General features: G+C 41.5%; 1 long non-coding RNA gene across 1 annotated transcript in view; it reads right to left on the reverse strand.

The window, feature by feature from the left end:
- The window catches only part of LOC128644235 (uncharacterized), a 28,865-nt gene extending 19,221 nt beyond the window's left edge, over nucleotides 1-9,644 (reverse strand). Inside the window, exon 1 of the long non-coding RNA XR_008399960.1 lies at nucleotides 9,570-9,644. This is a non-coding gene — a long non-coding RNA (uncharacterized LOC128644235). The remainder of the gene's footprint in view (nucleotides 1-9,569) is intronic.
- Between the last annotated feature and the right edge of the window lie 1,492 nt (nucleotides 9,645-11,136).

Here is an 11,136-nt window from a genome sequence, read left to right on the forward strand (position 1 = left end):
GATCCTGGCTACCAGCCTGGGGATGAGAGGAAACGGCGGGAACACAGAAGCTAGTTTGAAGGTCCAAGGTGCTACTAGTGCATCCACTAGAGCCGCCTTGGGATCCCTGGATCTGGACCCGTAGCAAGGAACTTTGAAGTTCTGACGAGAGGCCATCAGATCCATGTCTGGAATGCCCCAAAGTTGAGTGACTTGGGCAAAGATTTCCGGATGGAGTTCCCACTCCCCCGGATGCAATGTCTGACGACTCAGAAAATCCGCTTCCCAATTTTCCACTCCCGGGATGTGGATAGCAGACAGGTGGCAGGAGTGAGACTCCGCCCATAGAATGATCTTGGTCACTTCTTCCATCGCTAGGGAACTCCTTGTTCCCCCCTGATGGTTGATATACGCAACAGTCGTCATGTTGTCTGATTGAAACCGTATGAACTTGGTCCTCGCTAGCTGAGGCCAAGCCTTGAGAGCATTGAATATCGCTCTCAGTTCCAGAATATTTATCGGTAGAAGAGATTCTTCCCGAGACCAAAGACCCTGAGCTTTCAGGGATCCCCAGACCGCGCCCCAGCCCATCAGACTGGCGTCGGTCGTGACAATGACCCACTCTGGTCTGTGGAATGTCATCCCTCGTGACAGGTTGTCCAGGGACAGCCACCAACGGAGTGAGTCTCTGGTCCTCTGATTTACTTGTATCTTTGGAGACAAGTCTGTATAGTCCCCATTCCACTGACTGAGCATGCACAGTTGTAACGGTCTTAGATGAATGCGCGCAAAAGGAACTATGTCCATTGCCGCTACCATCAACCCGATCACTTCCATGCACTGAGCTACGGAAGGAAGAGGAACGGAATGAAGTATTCGACAAGAGTCCAGGAGCTTTGTCTTTCTGGCCTCTGTTAGAAAAATCCTCATTTCTGAGGAGTCTATAATTGTTCCCAAGAAGGGAACCCTTGTTGACGGGGATAGAGAACTCTTTTCCACGTTCACTTTCCAGCCGTGCGATCTGAGAAAGGCCAGGACGATGTCCGTGTGAGCCTTTGCTCGAGGGAGGGACGACGCTTGAATTAGAATGTCGTCCAGGTAAGGTACTACTGCAATGCCCCTTGGTCTTAGCACAGCTAGAAGGGACCCTAGTACCTTTGTGAAAATCCTTGGAGCAGTGGCTAATCCGAAAGGAAGCGCCACGAACTGGTAATGTTTGTCCAGGAATGCAAACCTTAGGAACCGATGATGTTCCTTGTGGATAGGAATATGTAGATACGCATCCTTTAAATCCACCGTGGTCATGAATTGACCTTCCTGGATGGAAGGAAGGATAGTTCGAATGGTTTCCATCTTGAAAGATGGGACCTTGAGAAATTTGTTTAAGATCTTGAGATCTAGGATTGGTCTGAATGTTCCCTCTTTTTTGGGAACTATGAACAGATTGGAGTAGAACCCCATCCCTTGTTCTCTCAGTGGAACAGGATGAATCACTCCCATTTTTAACAGGTCTTCTACGCAAAGTAAGAACGCCTGTCTTTTTATGTGGTCTGAAGACAACTGAGACCTGTGGAACCTTCCCCTTGGGGGAAGTCCCTTGAATTCCAGAAGATAACCCTGGGAGACTATTTCTAGCGCCCAAGGATCCAGAACATCTCTTGCCCAAGCCTGAGCGAAGAGAGAGAGTCTGCCCCCCACCAGATCCGGTCCCGGATCGGGGGCCGATATTTCATGCTGTCTTGGTAGCAGTGGCAGGTTTCTTTGCCTGCTTTCCCTTGTTCCAGCCTTGCATTGGTCTCCAAGCTGGCTTGGCCTGAGAAGTATTACCTTCTTGCTTAGAGGACGTAGCACCTTGGGCTGGTCCGTTTTTACGAAAGGGACGAAAATTAGGTCTATTTTTTGCCTTGAAAGGCCGATCCTGAGGAAGGGCATGGCCCTTACCCCCAGTGATATCAGAGATAATCTCTTTCAAGTCAGGACCAAACAGCGTTTTCCCCTTGAAAGGAATGTTTAGTAGCTTGTTCTTGGAAGACGCATCAGCCGACCAAGATTTCAACCAAAGCGCTCTGCGCGCCACAATAGCAAACCCAGAATTCTTAGCCGCTAACTTAGCCAATTGCAAAGAGGCGTCAAGAGTGAAAGAATTAGCCAATTTGAGAGCATTGACTCTGTCCATAATCTCCTCATAAGGAGGCGAGTCACTATCGAGCACCTTAATCAGTTCATCAAACCAGAAATATGCGGCTGTAGTGACAGGGACAATGCATGAAATGGGTTGTAGAAGGTAACCCTGCTGAACAAACATCTTTTTAAGCAAACCTTCTAATTTTTTATCCATAGGATCTTTGAAAGCACAACTATCCTCTATGGGAATAGTGGTGCGTTTGTTTAAAGTAGAAACCGCTCCCTCGACCTTGGGGACTGACTGCCATAAGTCCTTTCTGGGGTCGACCATAGGAAACAATTTTTTAAATATGGGGGGAGGGACGAAAGGAATACCGGGCCTTTCCCATTCTTTATTAACAATGTCCGCCACCCGCTTGGGTATAGGAAAAGCTTCTGGGAGCCCCGGCACCTCTAGGAACTTGTCCATTTTACATAGTTTCTCTGGGATGACCAAATTTTCACAATCATCCAGAGTGGATAATACCTCCTTAAGCAAAATGCGGAGATGTTCCAATTTAAATTTAAAAGTAATCACATCAGATTCAGCCTGCTGAGAAATATTCCCTAAATCAGTAATTTCTCCCTCAGACAAAACCTCCCTGGCCCCCTCAGATTGGGTTAGGGGCCCTTCAGAGATATTAATATCAGCGTCGTCATGCTCTTCAGTAACTAAAACAGAGCATCCACGCTTACGCTGAACAGGGTTCATTTTGGCTAAAATGTTTTTGACAGAATTATCCATTACAGCCGTTAATTGTTGCATAGTAAGGAGTATTGGCGCGCTAGATGTACTAGGGGCCTCCTGAGTGGGCAAGACTCGTGTAGACGAAGGAGGGAATGATGCAGTACCATGCTTACTCCCCTCACTTGAGGAATCATCTTGGGCATCATTGTCATTATCACATAAATCACATTTATTTAAATGAATAGGAATTCTGGCTTCCCCACATTCAGAACACAGTCTATCTGGTAGTTCAGACATGTTAAACAGGCATAAACTTGATAAGAAAGTACAAAAAACGTTTTGAAATAAAACCGTTACTGTCACTTTAAATTTTAAACTGAACACACTTTATTACTGCAATTGCGAAAAAACATGAAGGAATTGTTCAAAATTCACCAAACTTTCACCACAGTGTCTTAAAGCCTTGAAAATATTGCACACCAAATTTGGAAGCTTTAACCCTTAAAATAACGGAACCGGAGCCGTTTTAAGCTTTAACCCCTTTACAGTCCCTGGTATCTGCTTTGCTGAGACCCAACCAAACCCAAGGGGAATACGATACCAAATGATGCCTTCAGAAGTCTTTTATAAGTATCAGAGCTCCTCTCACATGCGACTGCATGCCATGCCTCTCAAAAACAAGTGCGCAACACCGGCGCGAAAATGAGACTCTGCCTATGCTTTGGGAAAGCCCCTAAAGAATAAGGTGTCTAAAACAGTGCCTGCCGATATTATTATATCAAAATACCCAGAATAAATGATTCCTCAAGGCTAAATAAGTGTTAATATCAATCGATTTAGCCCAAAAAATGTCTACAGTCTAAATAAGCCCTTGTGAAGCCCTTATTTACAATCGTAATAAACATGGCTTACCGGATCCCATAGGGAAAATGACAGCTTCCAGCATTACATCGTCTTGTTAGAATGTGTCATACCTCAAGCAGCAAAGACTGCAAACTGTTCCCCCAACTGAAGTTAATGCTCTCAACAGTCCTGTGTGGAACAGCCATGGATTTTAGTTACGGTTGCTAAAATCATTTTCCTCATACAAACAGAATTCTTCATCTCTTTTCTGTTTCTGAGTAAATAGTACGTACCAGCACTATTTGAAAATAACAAACTCTTGATTGAATAATGAAAAACTACAGTTAAACACTAAAAAACTCTAAGCCATCTCCGTGGAGATGTTGCCTGTACAACGGCAAAGAGAATGACTGGGGTAGGCGGAGCCTAGGAGGGATCATGTGACCAGCTTTGCTGGGCTCTTTGCCATTTCCTGTTGGGGAAGAGAATATCCCACAAGTAAGGATGACGCCGTGGACCGGACACACCTATGTTGGAGAAATAACAAACTCTTGATTGAATAATAAAAACTACAGTTAAACACTAAAAAACTCTAAGCCATCTCCGTGGAGATGTTGCCTGTACAACGGCAAAGAGAATGACTGGGGAAGGCGGAGCCTAGGAGGGATCATGTGACCAGCTTTGCTGGGCTCTTTGCCATTTCCTGTTGGGGAAGAGAATATCCCACAAGTAAGGATGACGCCGTGGACCGGACACACCTATGTTGGAGAAAACATGCGTTGACTCAAACGGAGCATGCTGCAAAACTTTAAGAGCTAAATTAAGGCTCCATGGGGAAGCAATAGGTTGAAACACAGGCCTAATTCTAATCAGGGCCTGTACAAAGGCTTGAATATCTGGTAGGTCTGCCAGACGTTTGGGCAAAAGGATAGATAACAAAGAAATCTGATCCTTTAGAGTACTGACCAATAAACCCTTATCCAGTCCATCCTGAAGAAAAGACAAAATCCAGGGAATCCTCACCCGGTTTCAGGAGAACCCCTTAGATTCACACCAGAAAAGATATTTACGCCATATCTTATAGTAAATCTTGCGAGTAACCGGTTTTCGAGCCTGAATCATAGTTTCATTGACCTCTTCATTAAAACCATGTTTAGCCAGAACTAGGTGTTCAATCTCTAAGCAGTTAGCTTCAGAGAATCTAGGTTTGGATGGAGGAAAGGACACTGAAGTAGAAAGTCATTCCTCTGAGGAAAAACTTTTAAGGAGGTAAAGATGACATCCTCACTAGATCCGCGAACCAGATCCTGCAAGGCCATACAGGAGCTATTAGTATCACCGAAGCTCTCTCCTGTTTGATACGAGCATAGACTCATGGAAGGAGAGCAAACGTTGGAAACAGATAAGCAAGAGAAAACCTCCAAGGAACCGCTAGAGCATCTATCAGAACGGCCTGAGGATCTCTTGACCTTGAACCATACTTTGGAACCTTGGTGTCTTGGCGGGGCACCATCAGATCCAACTCTGGAACCCCCACTTGAGGGATATCTGAGAGAACACTTCACTTCCAGATGAAAGGTCTGTCTGCTCAGAAAATCTGCTTCCCAGTTGTTCCCTCCTGGAATGTGGATGGCAGATAGGAGACAATTGTGGGTTTCCGCCCAGTATAGAATGCAAATCACCTCCTTCATGGCTAAGGAACTCTGAGTCCCTCCCTGGTGGTGGATGTAAGCCACTGAGGTGATGTTGTCTGATTGGAAACATATAAACCGGACCAACGACAGAGGCCACGTTGATAGGGCATTGAAGATAGCTCTCAACTCCAAGATGTTTATGGGAAGAGAGGACTCTTCCCGAGACCACAGGCCCTGAGCCTTTAGAGGGCCTCAAACAGCTCCCCAACCTGACAGGCTGGCGTCCATAGTCACAATATCCCAGGAAGCTCTCAGAAGGCAAGATGCCCCGAGACAGATGTTCCTGTGACACCCACCACGAGAGAGAGTCTCTTGTTAGAGTGTCCAGATGTATCCTCTGAGATAAATCCAAAAGATCTCTGTTCCATTGACGGAGCATACAAAGCTGCAGCGGCCGTAGTGCAAAAGACGTTCCTTATGTTGAAACAGATAAGCCTACGGCATATAACTAATAAAAAGGCAGGGCGCAGCAAAATGTCTCTAAGTCAGAAGACTCTAACTGCTCCATAAAAACGGTCCGGTCCCTCAGCAGTTAGAATGACACTCATAACACTGAGTGTACACAATACCCTTACACTAAAACGAGGGAAAATAAAACCAATACATACAGGGCTCGTAACACAATATAAGCCATAATTGTATGCAAACAGACCGTGCAGGGAAATATAGTGGAACATATTACTGTGTGTACATAATACGGTTTCCTTTTAGAGCCAGTCCTCCATTGTGTTAAAATAGTCACAGAAGCTGCAAATCCCTGATTATGTAACTGCTCAGCCGCAATCTTAGAGATCAGTATAAAAAAATCTCTATTTTATGTCAAACACATAAAGTGTCAAAGATCCAAAATGAATCCTTAACTAGGAAGAATCACTAAGCATAGATCCACATGAGGATTAACCTGTTAAGTGCTACTGTCCTTCCATACCTAGAAGGCAAAGGCACTATGGATTCAACTGCAGGACAGATGCTGCTCCTTAGGTGTGGCAGGTAAGGCACCCCCTGCCAAGGACCTGTAGGAAAAGAAAGAACGGAGTAATTAACTCTGGCTTTCTACATAGGGGTAGCAAAGTGTTAAAAGTAAAGCAAAGACTTCCTCACTGCTAAAAGTCACCACTACTCTTACGCAAGAGATTGACATGGGCACAGCTAGACCCCAAATCCTTGCTTGCAGGGAAAAGTACCCATAAAAGGATTAAAGGGACACTGAACCCAAATTTTTTTTCTTTCATGATTCAAATAGAGCATGCAATTTTAAGCAAGTTTCTAATTTACTCCTATTATCAATTTTTCTTTGTGCTCTTGCTATCTTTATTTGAAAAATAAGGAATCTAAGCTAAGGAGCCAGTAAATTTTTTATTCAGAACCATGGGCAGCACTTGTTTAATATATTGGTGCTGTCCAATCAGCAAGGACAAGCCAGTTTGTTCACAAAAAATGGGCCGGCATCTAAACTTTTCAAATAAACATACCACGAGAATGAAGAAAATTTGATAATATATAGGAGTAATCTAGAAAGTTGCTTAAAATTGTATGCTCTATCTGAATCACAAAAGAAACAAAATGGGTTCAGTGTCCCTTTAAATATCTTTAGACACAACTTTGCACATCCTCCATTGACAGAGGCAAAAATAATGACTGGGGGTTATGGATAAGGCAGTTATACTTAAAGGGACATTAAACCCAAACATTTTCTTTCATGATTCAGACAGAGAATACAATTTTAAACAACATTCCAATTTACTTCTATTATCTAATTTGCTTCATTCTTTAGATATCCTTTCTTAAAGAAAAAGCAATGCACATGGGTGAGCCAATCACATGAGGGAAATATGTGCAGCCACCAATCAGAAGCTTCTGAGCCTATCTAGATATGCTTTTCAGGAAGGAATATCAAGAGAATGAAGCAAATTAGATAACAGAAGTAATTTAGAAAGTTGTTTAAAATGGTATTCTCTATCTGAATCATGAGAGAAAAAAATTGGGTTTAATGTCCCTTTAAAGGATTACTATCTTTTACTATTTTTATTATAAACAAACCCCATATAACATGTAATAAGCATAAACTAAAACATACTGACCTATAAATGTTGTAAAACGAAGAAGCATAACGGTAGAAAAATCATATTTAGTTTTCGGCGATTACGTCAAGATATCCAGCCCACAAATGTCGGCACTATGTGTTAGGATACAGTAACCAATCATATTGCATGTTTATGCATCTCATTAAGAGACTAATTTGTCCTACTGCACATAAAATCGGCGAAATATCACATGCGCATTTTCAACTAGTGAATCCGAAGTTACCCACAGATAGGAATCACGCTTGCGCATTACAAGGAGTGACGGTTTCTGTGACGTTGCGCAATCTTGCGCATGCGCAGAGCTTATTAGAGGCGCCATATTCAAACCGGGGTTGTCAGCCCAGATTGCACAGGAGCTAAGGATACCCACGGAGTGGGTTTGGAAAGCAATAAATAACTGAAGAAAGAAATCGGCAAAACGGTAACAATCTCATTATGAGATTATATTGAGAAAATGTTTGATTAGGGTAGTTAGTTCGTTACAAGCTTAGTTATTTTTTGCTTACAGTGTCCCTTTAACTTTGCTGGGGTGCTCTTTGCCTCCTCCTGATGGCCAGGAGTTGAATCGCCCACTAGTAATTGGAATGACGTTGTGGACTCTCCATGTCATAGGAAAGAAATTACTTTTGAATAATATAGGAAATATCTATTTATAATAAGATTATGGTTTGCAACAGTGCTAAATTTGCCTTACTGGGAACCCTTTCATTAGATCAAAATATCTTGGTGTTAACCAGTCCCATCGGGGCAAGTCAGAAAAGATAAACATAAAACATAGATCAGGTACATTTTTAAGTATATCCAAAAGAAAGCAAGGTGCAATATTTGTGCATTGCACTGAGAACACAGTGCTCAGTTGAGTGGGGGCAGTGCTAAAGAATCCCCAAACAAGCCATGTACTGAGGGAGGAAAGCCTCAGCTTGATCCAACTCAAACATTTAAAACCAGACCGCCTTCAACAAGCAGTAGATGCTGAAATATTTTATTTACTGGTTAAGTTTATACCCAGAAAACATAAACGTGTTCATGAACTGAAGCTTAGTGCAACCAGTATATAATGACTTTCCTGAAGATATTCATTAAAATATAGGAGGGGTAGAAAACCTTTTTCAGAGTGTGCTTTGTGTTCAATGTAGCCTTTTTTCAGTTTCAAAGGACATTAAAGGAACATTTGTTCTTATAAATAATACATATCAACACAAATTAATTGTGGATATATAGCATGGATTGGTAAGAAAATTCATCAATTTCTACAATTAAAGCCAATGAAACCAAGCAGTAAGGTGGCCCTGGGGAGGAATGCCAGCAAATTTGCTTTGAAGTCCATCTTGGACACACAAGCCCTAGGCTCATCACCACTGAAATAACCTATTCCAGCTTAAAGGGACATTAAACCCCAAAAAATTCTTTCATTATTTAGATAGAGAATACAATTTAAAAAAGTTTCCAATTTACTTCTATTATCAAATTTGCTTTGTTCTCATGTTATTCTTTGTTGAAGGGATATCTAGGTAGGTAGCGTGCACATGCCTGAAACTCTACATGACAGGAAATAGTGCTGCCATCTAGTGCTCCTGCTAATGTATAACATTGTTGCAAAACTGCTGCCATGTAATGCTGTAGACACGTGCAAACTCATGAGCTTACATTCCAGTTTTCAACAAAGGATAACAAGAAAACAAAGAAAAATTGATAACAGAAGTAAATTGAAAAGTTGTTTAAAATTTTATGTTCTATCTGAATCAAGACATTTTTTTTGGGTGTTACGTCCCTTTAATTAGAAACCTGCTTGCAATTGTTTTTGAAGACAAGGAATGTAAATGGTTGAAAACTAAAATATTGATATCTGCCCATTTGTATAATTTCAAGAATGTTTAAGGAAGAGCTTATTACTGCTGTATTATTATATGATTCAAAACAGCCTCTAATAGTCCTGCTACTTGCATGAACCTTAACCTGTGTCCTACAGAAAGTGACTGTATGGGAATATAAGGATAGGGAGAATATGCCAGCTAACTCTATAAAATAGTACCTTCATAATAAGATAATACTGAGCCAACATTAATGCGCTTTACCAATATTTGGATCCACATTAAATATGTTAAAAAGGATGCATACCAAAAGCTCCACCAATTTCAGCACCACTAGTAGTAATGTTGACATTCACCAGTCCACAATCAGATCCCTTCGGCCTAAAGTGAAAAAGATTGAGAGAAAAATTAAAAAACATCCGGAGACCTACTAAAAATAATCAGAATCAGCATGAATTTGCATAGCCACTGAAGATTTTCACAAAATATCTGCAAAGAACACATTTCTGTATAATACATTTTATTAATTAAACTTTTGAGAAGCTTTAAAGTTGATTTTTTTTTTTTACAACTTAAATCTAAATTATTTCCATAATTTAACAGTATTGATACTTGGCTAAACCACATATACACTTTACACAGCCAGTAGTGATCAGTTGCTATAACTCCCTAAACTATAGAAAAACGCACTTATAATCAAATGATCTTCAGGAGAAAAACAAAACGAAAAGACAAATCTCTATGAATTTCTATTATATTATAATGTAATTCAATATTAATAATAAAATTAAATATAAAAAAAACACCATAGAACACAAATTATTTATAGCAAAGTATAGCAACAGCAATCATCCTGAACAAACGTCATTAAGTTCATATGGGGAAGACTATAACCCTAAAAAATATAAGATTTATTTAATGGGGGGCGGAGCTAACAGCCAAGCTAGGAAGATGTGTTTTGTCTCAGCTCCAGCTGAAACAGCTCAATTTAATAAATTTAGTGGCTAGAAAACGCTCGGTTTTGGCAACACAGCTTGGGCAAGACAAGTGTAATGACTGGGCAGCAAGGATGGAGACTTTCCCTGAAAAAAACGGAGACCTCAACACCATTTTGGAGCTGCCGAGACTGTCCGGCTTACCCATTACCACCCAAACAGGTACAGTTCTAAAATAATTACCCTACGAGGTATCGACACGGCACAGTAGTAAGAGACTGCTTACAAGATTACTCCTGGAGGGTTTTGATGAGCCGTTACCGGCACTGGCTCTGAGAATTACTGCGTCACGAAGCGCACTAAAGTTTTTGGCTGCCAAGTAACCTTGATGTCAGCAGCTGTGCTTCTCGGAGCTAACATTGGAGAGCTGTTTCTATCGGGTGAGGTGCCGAAAATACACGGGAGAGGCTATGCAGAGTGAAGAGAGAGTGCAGGGCTGATGCGGCACCTTTACTGACCTGCGCCATCTTGCACTATCACGCGGCTCTCGCAGCTAAGTTTCAAACAGCGAACAACTGCTACAAGAAGCCCAGGGATGGACTCCTAACTTATTTTGAAAATGTAACAGATAGATGAGGCCTGACCCGAGGATTCGAAGATATGCACTCTTATTATGTGTACCAATTCATTAACACACATACAGTGGAAGAGGCCTGTGCATACGCAGCATCCAAATATCAAGCCAACAGATAGCAGCAACAGAAAATGAGATATAACTGTGTTATATACAGGATATGTACTTTTTCACCATATTAATATCTCCTAGACGCTTTGGGACTTTGCCATATTTACAATCTCTGAAAATACCTAATGTTTGCATTACGTCCCTAAGGTGGTATTCAGTTTTATAATATGTTTGGGATTCAGAAACTCCAAAAC

The sequence above is a fragment of the Bombina bombina genome, unplaced genomic scaffold (assembly GCF_027579735.1).
Source record: "Bombina bombina isolate aBomBom1 unplaced genomic scaffold, aBomBom1.pri scaffold_690, whole genome shotgun sequence".
Taxonomy (NCBI): domain Eukaryota; kingdom Metazoa; phylum Chordata; class Amphibia; order Anura; family Bombinatoridae; genus Bombina; species Bombina bombina.